The sequence below is a fragment of the Fukomys damarensis genome, unplaced genomic scaffold (assembly GCF_012274545.1).
Source record: "Fukomys damarensis isolate Sample0158 unplaced genomic scaffold, DMR_v1.0_HiC HiC_scaffold_16, whole genome shotgun sequence".
In the NCBI taxonomy this organism is placed as follows: Eukaryota; Metazoa; Chordata; class Mammalia; order Rodentia; family Bathyergidae; genus Fukomys; species Fukomys damarensis.
The window spans coordinates 129,446,440-129,461,012 of NW_022900928.1; the positions used below are offsets into that span (position 1 = coordinate 129,446,440).

Genomic DNA, 14,573 nt, shown 5'->3' on the forward strand with positions numbered 1-14,573 from the left:
TTCACCTTCTGATTATAATTTCTCAAGAAAAACTCCTAGAAATGGAATGGGGTTCAGAGTAGTTGGAATTTTTAAGGCCACAGGCATGGAAAACCAAACTTCCAGAAGACCTCGCCGACTCACAGCCCACCTTCTTTCTTCTCACTTCCTCTGCGCAAGCCAGCTGAGCTACCTCTGCTGAGGCGGCCACTTTCCGGGTGTGCCCTGCGGCGACACCTGACCCCGGCCCCGGGCAGCACTAGACCTTGTCTTTCCATCCTCGCCCATGAGGGAAGAGGGCACCTCCTTGGTGTTTTGGTTTGAATTTCTTGAGTCACCAACCGAAGGTAAATGTTCTAATATGCTGATTATCCACTGGTTTAAAAAAACAAAACCAAACAAAAAAAGACGGATTTCTAAGTACTACCCCAAAATCACCAGCAGAGGGCAGCCACGCCCCACCATGCTGAGGTCATGGGGCTGTTCAGAGTCCTTGACATCCCCAGTTGTACACTGTGCACTTCTGTGTCTTTCAAAAGCTTTTAAATTCTTCATTTTTCTTTAAACTGCGGATCAAACTCAGGACCTTGCACTTGCAAGGCAGGTGCAGTGCCACTGAGTTAAAGCTTTTAATTTTGTTTTTGTTGTTTTTTTGAGACAGGGTCTCACTGTGTACTTGAGACTGATCTGGAACTCACTGTGTAGCCCAGGCTGGTCTTGAACTCACAGTGATCCTCCTGACTCAGCCTCCTGAGTGCTGGGATCACAGGCGTGCGCTACCATGCCTGGCCAAAGCTTTTAATTTTGAAATAATTATTGATTCACAAGAGGTGGTGGCCATACTGGGGAAATCAAGCCCAGGGCATTTCTACCCCTGAGTTGCATCCCTACCCTTTTTATTTTGTTAGTTTTGAGGCAGGGTCTTGCTAAATTGCCCAGGCTGGCCTAGAACTTGTGATCCTGCCTCAGCCCCCTCAGAAGAGATTACAGGTGTGTGCCACCACACTCAGCAATTTAGTCCAAAAGTAAAAACATTCCTTGTTTTTAACTTCTTTATTTAAATAGAGAAGACTGGGATTTATCTCAGTGGTTCCGCTGCCTGCCTTGCAAGCACAAGGTCCAGAGTTCAATCCAGGATACCACAAAAATAAAAATAAAAAGTAAATAACATATAATAGACTCAAAACATACAAAGCAGGTGTACAGACGAAGTATTTTAAAGCCTACACCCCCAATGCCCTTGTGCCTCAAGAGCTAGAGCGTTTTGGTTGTGTGCGCAGCCCCTTGCTCCCCTGGCTTCTGCAAACCTGGTGTCTTTCATAGTTTTGTGACTTGAGTGTACATCCCTAGACGCTATGGTTCAGTTTTGCCAACGTTAAAAGTATCTTTTGCTTTTAAAGAAAAAAATCTACAGGTTCTTCCTTCCTTCATCCCTTTCTTTTCCTCTCAGTGTGTTTATTGAAGAACTCGGCCACCGACTGTAGCATTTCCGTTGGGTTTGCTGGCTGCCATCTTCCCGGTGAAGTTCACTGCCTCTCTGGTTCTGTGGTGGCTCAGTGTCAGCGGGATCTAGACACTTGGTTGGACCCGCTTGTTTCCTGGGCAGGTGCCAGGAGGTGGGGTGTTTCTTCATGGGCCTTCGTGACTTCCAGGCGCTCTCCTCCTGGAGTGTCTGTACCATCGATGGTGGGCACCCACGTCCGTAATTCACGAGGAGTTGTAAAGTGTGACATATGTTTTTTTCACTGTACCGAGATACAGGTACTATTGCGTGTTAATTTTGTCATTCCGCACAGTGTATGAGCAAACAGGCTTTGGGAGAGTCAACTGCAAGTACTAGGTAGATGATGGGGGCATGAAGGAGGCTGCTCCCATGCTTTACATCAAGTGACGGAAAGGGCCTCGGCCACCACCACTACCAAATGATGGCATTTTAGTTCTGTCATCTCTTTTTCATTTATCTGCTGGAAATTTTTATCAACAGATGCTTCCTTCCATCTCTTGTGCATTTACCCAGAGGACAGCTCCCTCCTTTCCCTCTGTGCCTCGGTTTGCAGGACAGTGAGCTGCTCCCGGATTACCCTGTGGAGGTGACTGACTCGTCTTTTCGTCATATGTAGGAACCCTTGGATTTGAATATATTTGGTGGGCCTGCATTCATTTAGTTATTACTATGGGCAAAGCTCAAATCGTCCCAGCCTTGGTGAGGGGGAGGTGGCTCCCGAGTCCCTCGGACCCAGCAGGGTGGCGCGGCTCTGTGGTGTCCGACCTGTTGAGATGTCCTCCTTTTGGACAGTTTCTCCTCAGACCTGGAGCCAGCCGTTCTCCATGCGGCCCTGAATGCCGTGCGTGAAGCGCCACTTCCGGCCCTCCCTGAGGTTGGGTGGTGTTTTGGGCGGACAGACTGCGTGGACAGACAGCACGGACAGCAACAGGGCGGGAGGCGAACCCCGGGGTTCATGCTGGTATTTTCAGTCCAAATTTCAGCACCACAGGTTTTGTATTTAAAAAAAAAAATTACATCTGTATCTCGTGTTTTCCACACTGAGACTCTCTTACGACATGGATGATAGTGAAACGGGATGCAATAATCCTAATGCCATCCCACAGGGATAACCGCAGAGAGTGGCCGAGTTCTCCCCCAAGCTGTCATAGCTGTTCTGCGTCAGCGTTTCCAGCCCCACAGTCACGGTTTGCCCAGTACCTGCGCGTGTGCTGCTCTCAGCCTGCCACGGCTCTGCTGCCTTCAGCAGGGCGAGGCCGGCCTCTCACAAGTTCTCCCGGGAGCATTCATGGCAGCAGTGTCCGCTGAGTTCTCCACATAGCCCTTCCTTTTGTACCCGGAAGCCGGTTTTCCGGGGTGTTAAAGCCTTGGCCGCATCTGCTCCCTAAGATGTGCCACACCTCGTTCTTGCAGTGCAAAGCGGTGCTGTTGAACAGTCTGACGACCATCTCATTTTCTATCACTTGCTCCCTTTTGGTGCTGAGGCTTGAACCCAGACCTTGCACTTGCTAAGCATATACTGCGCCATTGAGCTACACCTGCAGTGCCGCCCCCTTTAATAACCTGCACATCTACTGCAGTGTGCCTCTTGGTCTTGTTCACTCTGGGCCCATTCCCTCGGGTATAGCAACCCGTAGATATTAGTGTTACTCTCCTGTGTATCGTCTCTAAATCCGTCCTTGTTCCCACAGGGGGGGATCCTGTGCCCCTTTATCAGCAGGCGTGATGCACAGTTTTGTCAGGAGAGGGCGCTGTGGGCACACTGGCGGGGGAAGCGGTTTCTCTGGAGTCTGCCTGCTTTGCTGGCCTGGTTCACCGGGAGCAGGGTCCTTCCGCCTTGCTCAGCTTCACAGCGCCGCCGCGGGTGACCAGCGACAGCACGTGGAGTCTCCCGGACACTTGCTCCCAGCACCGTCGTAGTCTCAGCAAACTTCACCAGTGAGTCACGGCTGGGTCCCCTTGGTCAGGTCTTGATCTCAACCCTGAGGGTTCCAAAACTTAAGGAGGGAAAGAATAGTATTGTCATGAAACGGTGCTGGCCAGCCACAGGTTCAGCAAACGAAATAAGTTTGTACACCTACCTCACATCATAGATAATAATGAGCTCAAATGGGTCTTAGACGTACATGTAAGAGTTAATAACATTCTTAGAAAAACGCGTGGTAAATCTGCCACACTGGACTTGGTACGGCTACTTGGGCATGACACATGACAGCAGAAACTCAGGCAACCACAAAGAGATACGTAAATTATACTTCAGCAAAGTGAAAAGCATTTCTGTTTGAAAAGATACCAACGAGAAAGTGAAAAGCCAACCCGCTGATGGGAGAGAAGAGTTGCAAATTATATATCCGATGGAGAACTGGTATCCAGACTATGTAAGGAACTCTTGGAACTCAGTAATTAAAAGACAGCCACTTAGTAGGGAGAGGCCTTGAGTGAATATGATTATCCATGTTTATATCTATAGAAAAGAAGATGTACAAAAGTCTGGTAAGCACCTAGCATGTTTGATGTCCTTAGCCAATAGGGTAACACAAGTGAAAACAGAACTGAGAGGGGCCAGAGATTTAGCTCAGTGGTGCTGCCACCTGTCTCACAAATGCAAGGTCCTGAGTTCGATCTCTGGTACAAATACCACCCCCAACCCGGAAACAAGAGCCTGACATGGAGGTACATGCCTATAAGGTTAGCTAGCACTTGGGAGGCTGAGGCAGGAGGGTTGTAAGTTTGAGCCTAGTCTGGGTAACAGCGCCCTAGCGAGACCCTGTAATAAAACAAAACAAAGCAAAACAACCGCAGTGAGCTATCCCTTCCTGCCCACTGGAGTGGTTCATTCAAGGACAGGTAACAAATGTTGGTGATGATGAGGAGAAACTGGCCAGCCTTCAGATGCTGCTGGGAGCGTGAAATGGTACAGTCACTAATGGCCTGGTATTTCCTCGAAGAGTAGAGTTTCCATTTGACCCAAAATCCTGCTCCTAGGTAAGTTCCCTGAAGAACTGAAGTCACACACGTGCACATGCAGGAATGCCAGCCGTTCTCTCTGTTGGGGATGGTGGTGGTCAGGCAGGGTTAGTTCTGGTTGGGTCTGCCAGGCCGGTCTGCTCTCGGGGACAGAGTCATGTGAGCCTGATGTGTCAACCTAGGAATGCCAACTTAGGTTTTTTGTTCTTTTTTTGGTGAGAAACGTTTCTGCCAGAGGAATTGGAAAACTCCTGGCCTTGCAATCCATGAATTGTTTTTCTGTGGCTGACCCACATTTGGAAAAGCAAACCATAAACAGATTATTTGGGGAAGATGGAATGGGGACAAGGAAATGTGATGAATCGAGCTCAGCTGGTGGCGTTGGGTCGGCAGAGTGAGACGAAGCTGTCTCTTACAGGGGCAGCTTCTCCCAAGGGCCAGGACTGCCGAGGCCGGGGGCAGAGCCACTGCCCTGGACCGAGCTCTCACAGGTCCCTGTGTGATTCCCTGCGTGTGGACCACGGCTGGCCCCCTCCTGGAGGTGCGATCTTCAAGATACGTTTTTATATGCACAGAGCTCCCAGCACGGTCCAGGCCTGGGACCACTCAGGGTCTGTGCAGTGGGCTTGCAAGGCTCTTTCTGGAAACACCTGGGAGGCAGTCATGCACCGCTCTTCTGTATTCTTGGGGAGTTTGGGGAGAGTCTCCGTGTAAATACCCAGGAATGCCTTCTGACCTGCTGTCACTAACACTGCGCTCCGGCGGGGCCTGCGCTGGGGGATCCTGTGAAGACAGTGAGTTTGCCCCGGCATCCCAAGGGGACCTCCCTCCACGCGGGGAGGTGAGAGTGTCAGAAGTGCCCCAGCACAGACGGGGCAGGCTGTGGGTGGCTGTCACTCGTTTTTTTGTTTTTGTTTTTCCTTCAAGAGGCATCTGGGAGAAGGTTAACTTTCACGCGGCAGGTGCTGATTCGGGGACCTTAGTCAGCCCTGACATTCTGTGACCGTGAAAGTGCAAGCACCCTTTGTCTTGGCCACTTGTAGCCCTAGAAAAAATTAACGCAGCCTCAACCATCATTTATATAGTCATGTAATACCCCACGTGTACTTTCACACTTCATCACAAAACTCTCCATCTTTGTCACTAACGAGCCCTGGAAGTTTGTCTGGCATGAAAGCCTTCTTTTTATGGCTCCTAGCTGACACGCGAGGGTACAGACAGGACACGGGACAGGCAGAGAGTACTCTGAGGCAAATCGCCCGACTCTCACCAAGAACACATCCTTTTCTTGGCTAACAAGGGATCACAAGCCAGCTTCCTTTATAAATAACACGCTCCCACACCGATGCTTACACCCTATTTCCTTCTCGTCGTCTTCCCCTTTCTGCTCTGCTTTTCTACTGTCTTGAGGTGCCAGTGAGAACAGTGGCACCTAGAAGTCCGGTCACCGTGGGTTCCAGCAGAGCGTCCAGAGAACTGAGGCTTCCCCAACAGAGACACACGTTTCCTGGAGAGCGGACGAAGGGAGAAGCACTCAGAGCCACCTTGCAAAACCAGAGCGCCCACCTCCTCGGCTCTGTAAAAACTGGCCTGCCCCTTGGGACTGGCTCCTTCCCGTCTTCTCTCCCTAACCTCTCACAGATGCTCCTGTCCCGCTGTTTTGTGGTGCTAAGAACCTGCCAGGGCTAAGTCCAGGTCTGTATCTCCTCTTTAGGGGAAGCTCTTCCAGGGAAAGCTTTTCCCGAGGCATTTTTCTGCATTGCCGTGCACATGAGATGGTTTATTTGTTTTTTATTTTTAAAAGTTATTTTATTTATTTATTTTTGTGGTACTGGGGAATCAAACTAAGGACCCTTCACTTTTGAGGCAGGCATGGCGCCACTGAGCTAAATCCCTGGCACATTTTTTTTTTTAATTTTTTGGGACAAAGTCTTGGTGTTAGTTCAGGCTGGCCTTGAACTCACTCTGTAGCTCAGGCTGGGCTCAGACCTCATGGTGATCCTCCTGCCTCAGCCTCCAGAGTGCTGGAATTCCACACCCAGTTGGGTTTTTTTTTCCTGTTAATTTTCTTGGTTTTTTTTTTGGTACCGGGGATTGAACTCGGGTCTTTGCGCTTGCAAATTAGGCCACCAAACCGCTGAACTAAATCCCCAGCCCTTTTTCTGTTAATTGTATTAGTATATTTTAGGTATACAGTATGTTGACATTCATTATTGGGAGTTTACCTTTACTTAATATATCTTGGTTCTTATTTTTTTCTGTTGTATAAAAAAAACCCTCATCTTTATCAGTTGATGGGCATTTGGGCTGTTTCCAAGATTGAGCTATTACAAACTGTGCTACTATAAAAATGGGTGTGTGTATATTGCTGTGGTAGGATGCTTTTAATTCTTTAGGAAGATACCAAGAAGAGGTACAGATCCTCTAGTTTTAGTTCTTTGAGAAATCTCCACACTGATTTCACAGTGGCTGCACCAGTCTGCACTCCCCCCAACAATGGAGAAGGATTCCTTTCTTTCCACAGCCCCTCCAGCATTTGTTATTGGTTGATTTTTTGATAGCAGCCATTCTTTCTGGAGTGAGGTGAAATCTCAGCATTCTTTAAATTTGCATTACACAAATGACCAGCGATGTTGCATACTGTTTCATATATTTATTTGCCATTTCTTTTTTTTTTTTAATTTGGTTTTTTGAGACAGGGTCTCACTGTGTAGTTGAGAATGGCCTGAAATCACTATATAGCCCAGGCTGGTCTCAAACTCACAGCATTTCTCCTGCCTCAGCCCCCGAGTTCTGGGATTACAGGCTTGCGCCACCACGCCCCTCTCCTGCCGTTTCTAATCTTCATTTGAGAAGTGTCTTTTTATTTTAGATGCCCATTTTTGCAATGGGTCTTTTTTTTTTTTTTTTTTTTTTTTTTTTTTTTTTTTTTTTTTTTTTTTTTTTTTTTTTTGGTACCAGTGATTGAACTCAGGACCTTGTGTTTGCAGGGCAGGTGCAGTGCCACTAAGCTAAATCCTCAGCCCTAAGATTGTTTTTTCTAATTCTGTGAGATATGCTGTTGGGACTTTGATTGGGGTTACATTGAATTTGTATAACAATTTTGGACCGGGAATTTAGCTCAGTGGTTCTGCTGCTTTGCAAGTGCAAGGACCCGAGTTCAATCCCTGGTACCAAAAAAAAAAAAAAGAAAACAATTTTGGAAGTAGGGCCATTTTTGCTATATTGGTTCTTCCTACTCAAGAACAAGGGAACGTGGTTGTCTTTCCGTTTTCTGATATCCTCTTTCATCTCCTACTATAGTTCTCAATGTAGAGGTCTTTTACTTCCTTTGTTATATTGATTCCTAGGTGTTTCATTTTTTTGGATGCTATTGTGAAAAGGATTGTTTCTCTTATTTCTTGCTTTGTGAGTCTGTTATCTGTGTAAAGGAAGGCTATTGACTTTTGAGTGTTGACTTTGCATCCAACTATGCCATTGAATTTGGTTATCAAATCTAAAAGTCTTTTGGTGGAGTTTTTAGGGTCTTCTATGCAAAGTATCATGGTATCATGTCATCTGCAAACAATGATAGTTTAACTTCTTCCTTTTTTTTTTTTTTTTTGACAGGGTCTCACTACATACTTGAGACTGACCTAGAACTCACTATGTAGCCCAGGCTGGTCTTGAATTCACAGCGATCCTCCTGCCTCAGCCTCCTGAGTGCTGGGATTACAGGCGTGTGTCCGTGTCCCCCCCCCCACTTCTTTTCTTACCCTTACTCTTGTAGTGTGTTATCATGAATGGGTGTTGGAGCTTGGCAAATGCTATTTCTGCATCGATGGAGATGGTGATATGGTTTTTGTCCTTGGCTCTGTTAATGTGGTGTATTGCATTGAATAATTTGCATATGTTGAACCATCCCTGCATCCCTGGGATGAATCCTGCTTTCTCAGGGTGTATGACGTTCTTGATGATCTCTGCATTCTGTTTGCCAGTATCTTACCTAGGGTTTTTGCATGTGTTCATCAGCACACCTGGCTGTTTTGTAACAAGTCACAGTGCTGACTGGGTAACTGCAGCCCCTGCTCCCTGCACTCACAGGACCTGGCTGTGTTCATCGTACGTGCTCTCTCTTCTCCAGTCTGGGATCTGACGTATCAGTTCTCTCAGAAGCCATCTGAAACCTAGTGTTGGCAGCTATCTCAGATAAAACTGTTTTCTAAAAGAGTTTTTTTTTTTTTCTTTTTTAGACGGTGTCACTATGCAGTTCAGGCTGGGTTTGAGTGCGCTATGTAGCCCAGGCTGGCCTCAGATTTGCAGCAATCCTCCTGCCTCAGCCTCCTAAGTGCTGGTGATATAGGCAGTATGATTGTCGTGGGTTAATTAGTGGTCAATGCCCAGCTGAACTGAGTCCGTGTGGTTGGGTTGAAGACCCACCTGAGGGTTGTTGCTAATGGTATAAAAGGAAAACTGAAAGGGAAGATCGTTGGCTGTTGATTTTCTTTTTTTTTTTCTTTTTTTTTTTTTGGTACCAGGGATTGAACTTGGGACCTTGAGCTTGCAAGGCAGATGGCAGAACTTGGTTTTCTAGGAGAAGCTTGCTGCAGATAGTTTTCTGCATGCGAACTTGGCTGTTCTGTCATCTGAGGAGCTGGGGGCCTCATAGCTGCCGGGAATGGCTGCTCTTCTCCTCAGGAGAACCCTATCTGATCTTCACCTTGAGGGTCACTTCCTGGCTCCAGTGTAGAGTGATCGTCCTGGTGGCACAAATTCTTTACCCACTGGCCTTTGGGCCTTCCCAGTGCAGATCCTCCTCACGGGCAGGCATGAGACATTGCTGTGGGCTGCAGGCCTTCAGCTGGATGTGTGCAGGACATTGCTGTGGGATCTAGGCCCTTGGCTGTGTCCTTCAGGTCTCTAGCATGTGGACAGAGCTCTTGTACTCTGCATTTGACTTTTTGGGTGACTGTTAAAAAATAATTTTATACATTATGTGCCCTGCAGAAATCTATTTCCTTGTAAACCTTGTCTACCACAGTGATATAGGGATGAAGGAGGACCTCCAAATTATCCAAATAATATAAGGGAAATATAACCGCCAACCTGTGGGTGTCCAGCGCATCGAGTCGTGTTTTCTAAAATCGAAGAATGCACTCTAGGTATTTATCGAGAAGAAGATAGATTCTGTGCAAGAGAAACTGAAAGGGTCTTGAGTGGATGGCCAGGGATCCCGCTTCTCAAGGGAGTTTTATAGAGCAAAACCCCTGGTGAGGTGCGTGTAAGTTGGACAAAATTATAGTCAACTAATAAGATCGAAAGTATAGTCACTTAGGAAATACTGATTAAATGGAGATCACGTGGGGGAAGCAAGTGACATAGCAAGGGTACGGGGGCCAACAAGAGCTTTTCTGGAAGCAATGAGCTAGGGGTTCGGTCTCCACCTGGACCGATGCCTGTTTAGAATTTCAATCACTGCTGTTCATCCCTGGGGACATTCAGGGGATGTTCCGGTGTAGTCATTTCTCTTTGTCTTGAAGCCTGAACTTCGACAAATGCCCCTCCAGGCACAGTTATCTTCTGCACCGACTTCATCGGTCTTAGCTTTAAAACAAGAGATTTATTCTCTGCAGAGAAATCCACACGGGGACCCTGCCTAGCTTCACCCTCTTGATACGTCTGAGGTCACCCCCAGGCCCCTTAGGGACATAGGGAAGAGATGTAACTCCCAGGCCTGCTAGGTATCTGAAATGCAAGTTCGTGATCTCTAGAATCGAAGAATGGATTCTAGGAACAATGGAGGTTAAGAGTAGGAAGAATTTATTGCGAGAAAGAAAGCTTCTGTCTAAAAGAGAAGGGGGACCGGAAAGTGGGCTGCTCACCCGCCTTGCTTTTCAAAGATGTTTTATAAGGCAAAGCCATGAGGTGAGGCGGGTACAGAGTGGGACAGAACTGTAAGACCCAGTGGAACTTTGCAAGGTGGGCATGAGGTGGGGCCAAACCATGAGCAGCCAATAAGATTATAGTACAGTCACCCAGGTGATATTGATTAAGTGGGGGTCCAATGGGGGAGCAGGTCACATAGCAAGCGTACAAGGAAGGAGCAAGGACTTTCGGTAAGGGGCGGGTCAGGGATCTTTCTAGGAAGATCTGTCCCCCACCCCGGTGATTGATAACTACTTAGAATATCAATCACTGCTGTTTATCCTATGTGGATGTGGTAGTTTCTCTCCTTTCACAATGCTGGCCTTCAGTGACTGCCTGGACTGTCCTCCATGTTGGCTCCTCCTGAGCTGGCCCTGTCTAGCTGCAAACAAGATATCTAACTTGCCTATCTGCAGCATTACCAGCGTGCACACCTGCTCCTCTTTGGTGCAGAAGAGACAGTGCAGCACTTGAGGGCACCCTCCACGCCACCCTGTGCGGCCGGCTGGGAACAGGCAGCGGACCCCTCACCAGGACAGAAGGACACGTGAGTGGTAGCAGCAGAGCAGGGAGGGGTGGACGCTAAATGCCTTTCATAATGCAGTGAGGGGACTTGGGGGGGCGCAGGTCATTTTGAGAGGTTGTAAATTATTTCCGGGCAGATGAGTGGCCTCAGGAGACAGAGATTAGTCTGTAAATGATTCACTTTGGAACTGGAAGGAGCCCCAGAAAGAGATAATGTCTTCTAAATGATTCTCTTTGAAATTGAAATGAGCCAGAGGGACAGACAATATCTTGTCCATCCAGGTGTAACTGGGTTTCCTCCCTCAATCTCCTTTATCTGTGATCCAAGGTGAGGTGTTGAAGACGATGGGATGTACATGTGTTCTCTGGTGAGTCCATTCTCAAGGCAGATGAGGGAACCTTAGAGTAAAAACTTTTCCAGCAGCTGCGTTTCCTTGATTGTGGGGTCTGGGGCTGTGGCTCAGTGGTAGAGCACTTGCCTATCATGTGTGAGCCCCTAAATAAACAAGCAAATACATGGATGGAATATTGAGCACACGGGGGGTGCTGTATTTTGGGGTGAAAATTTCTGGGCATAACAATTTTGTTGTTTCCATCCCAGACTTTCACTTTTGAAGATCTACTACTATCTCCTCCCGCTCCTTTTCCTTCCACAACAGGAGCTCCTTTTCCACTCAGCCCACCTCTTGACACTAACAGTGCACAACCTGACAGTCACTGCCATGTTTTATTTACTTATTTTTATTTTGGTACCGGGGATTGAACCCAGGACCTTGCGCTTGCGAGTCAGGCAGCAGAGCCACCGAGCTAAATCTCCAGCCCACTGCCATATTTTAAAAAACAAATCTTGTTTCAGCCTGCATGACATACACACCTGTAACTCCAGCACTTGGGAGGCTGAGGCAGAAGATCTGAAGTTTGAGGCCAGCTGGCCGTCTGGATGGACAAGATATTGTCTGTCGCTCTGTCTCGTTTCAATTTCAGAGAGAATCATTTACAAGCTGATCTCTGTCTCCTGAGCCCACTCATTTTCCCTGAAATAATTTACAATCTTCTTCTACATAGAAGACCCAAAGAACTCCTCCAAAAGACTTCTAGACTTAACTGACAGATTCAGCAAAGTAGCTGAATATAAGGTAAACACTCAAAAATCAATAGCCTGCTTGTCCACAAATAACAGACTCACTGAGAGCAAAATTAGGGAAACAATCCCTTTCATAATAGCGTCCCCCAAAGAAGAAATATCTAGGAATCAGTCTAATGAAGGAAGCAAAAGACCTCTATGTTGAGAGCTACAACACTCTGAAAAAAGAGATTAAAGATATAAGAAAATTGAAGGACATCCCTTGCTCCTGGGTAGAAAGAACCAATATAGTGAAAATGGTCATACTTCCAAAACTGCTATACACCTTCAACACAATCCCTATTGAAATCCCAATGGTATATTTTATAGAACTAGAGAAAACAATCCAAAAATTCATTTGGAACCAGAAAAGACCTAGAATAGCAAAAGCCATTCTAGGCAACAGAGACATGGCAGTGGGTATCACAATCCCCAACTTGAAACTATACTACAAAGCCATTGTGATAAAACAGCATGGTACTGACAAACAGACCCTAAGATCAGTGGAATAGATTAGAAGATGCGAAACAACTCCAGACATACTCAGCTACCTCATTTTTGGCAAAGGAACCAACCATCCTCACTGGATTAAAGATAGCCTCTTTGATAAATGGTGTTGGAAAAACTGGATTTCAATTTGCCAAAGATTAAAACTAGACCCATGTGTTTCACCATACTGTAAACTAAAATCCAAGTGGATTAAACATACAAATATTAAAACAGAAACACTAAACTTGCTGGCAGATAGAACGCTTGAAGATATCAGCATAGGAAAAGACTTTATGAACAAATCCTCAGTAGCACGGAAACTAACACAAAGAATCAACAACTGGGATCTCATCTTTTAAAAAAGCTGCACTGCAAGAGAAATTACCAGCAGAGCTAATAGACAACCCACAATGTGGGAAAAAAATTTTATGAGCTGTTCCTCAAAGGTCCACTATCTAAATATCTAGAAATATTTTAAAAACTCAAAAAAATCAGGCCCCCCAAATATAAAGACCTGATTAAAAAATGGGCACTTGAAATAAACAGACTTTTCTCAGACAAAGAAGTAAAAGCAGCAAATAAACATATGAAAAAATGTTCAACATCACTGGTCATTTGAGAGATGCAGATGAAAACAACATTGAGATTCACCCTCACCCCGGAGAGAATGGCTGCTATCAAGAAATCAACCAGTAACAAATGCTGGTGGGGTTGTGGGGAGAAAGGAACCCTTCTTCATTTTTTTACAGCTATTTTTTAATCATTTATTGTAATTTGTCTGTGTTTTATAAATTGTCTGCAGTGAGTAAAAAATCCTTTAATTAATATTATAAGCATCTCTCTTTTTTTTTTTGGTACCAGGGATCAAATTCGGGACTTGGCGCTTTTGAGGCAGGCAACGGAACCACTGAGCTAAAACCCCTGGCCCTCGTCCTTGTTGTTGATGGGAGTATAAACTGGTACAACCACTGTGGAAATCAGTATGGCGATACCTCAGACAACTAGAACCAGATGTCCCATTTGACCCAGCTATACCTCTGCTGGGTATCTTCCCAAAAGAATTCAAAGAATCACACAACAGTGATTATGTGCGTCCATGTTTATAGCAACACGATTTGTAATAGCTAAAACTTGGAAACAGCCCAATTGCCCATCAACTGGAGATTGGATAAAGATGTGTTTTTGTTTTTGTTTTTGTTTTTTTTTTATAACCTAGAGTACTACTCAGCCATAAAGATTGAGAAACTACAGACATCTGTAGCTAAGTGGATGCACATTGAGGCCACACTCAAGTGAAATTAATAGGACACACGTGTACATACCAAATAGTTTCTCTGGTGTGAAAAAATAAAAGTGTAAATAAGGATCAACATGTATACTTGATATTATATAATAGGAAGAAAAGATCTAAAAGAGTAGAGGAGGTGGGAGGGGTAGGGGAAAGGTAAAAAGGGAAAAATAAAAATATGAGAAAAAAACATGGAAACAATGTCTTTATAAACAGACAGATGGAGGGGGTGAAGGGAGGGCTGGGGAATGGGGAAGAAACAAGAACCAAGATACATCATGTAAAGGCACAAGATCCCAATGATGAATGTAACTATTGTGTACCTAAAATGTACCGATAAACATAATAAAAAAAGAGAGAGAGAGAATCAGTGACACAGGAACTGTGTTGGCCACAAGCAGGATGTATGTTTTAAGAGCAAAATTGTGGGGCAATCCACTTTCTGGTTCCCCTTCTGTCTCTCTCAGACAGAAGCTATCTTTCTCAATACATTTTTTCTACTCTTAAAAAAAAATCAAAATTGCAATTTTCCTCTCATGGTTTGTAGCTATAGATCACTAATTGCTATCAACGTAAAGTGGGCTGGGGATTTAGCTCAGTGGCACCACACCTGCCTCACAAATGCAGGGTCCTGAGTTCAATTCTCAGTACAAAAAACAAAATGAAATATAAAATGACTCTGCTTTAAGGAAATAACGTAATAGTTTATTCTGAGCTAGATATGACGATACTCTCCTGTAATCGCCACTATTCAGAAGGCTGAGGCAGGATGATCACAAGTTCCAGTCCAGTCT

General features: G+C 45.7%; 1 protein-coding gene across 7 annotated transcripts in view; it reads left to right on the plus strand.

The window, feature by feature from the left end:
• Cops7b (COP9 signalosome subunit 7B) overlaps positions 1-13,503 on the plus strand; it is a 51,142-nt gene extending 37,639 nt beyond the window's left edge. For 2 of the 7 annotated variants that reach the window (XM_033764682.1, XM_010631761.3), the window contains exons 9-10: positions 10,771-10,901; positions 11,162-11,659. The gene's annotated coding sequence lies outside the window, so the exon portion shown is untranslated. Of the gene's footprint in view, positions 1-1,963; positions 3,422-10,770; positions 10,902-11,161; positions 11,660-13,352 lie in introns of those variants that run through there. The other 5 variants (XM_033764685.1, XM_033764684.1, XM_033764687.1 and 2 more) reach the window with 5 other exon arrangements.
• The last annotated feature ends 1,070 nt before the right edge of the window (positions 13,504-14,573 follow it).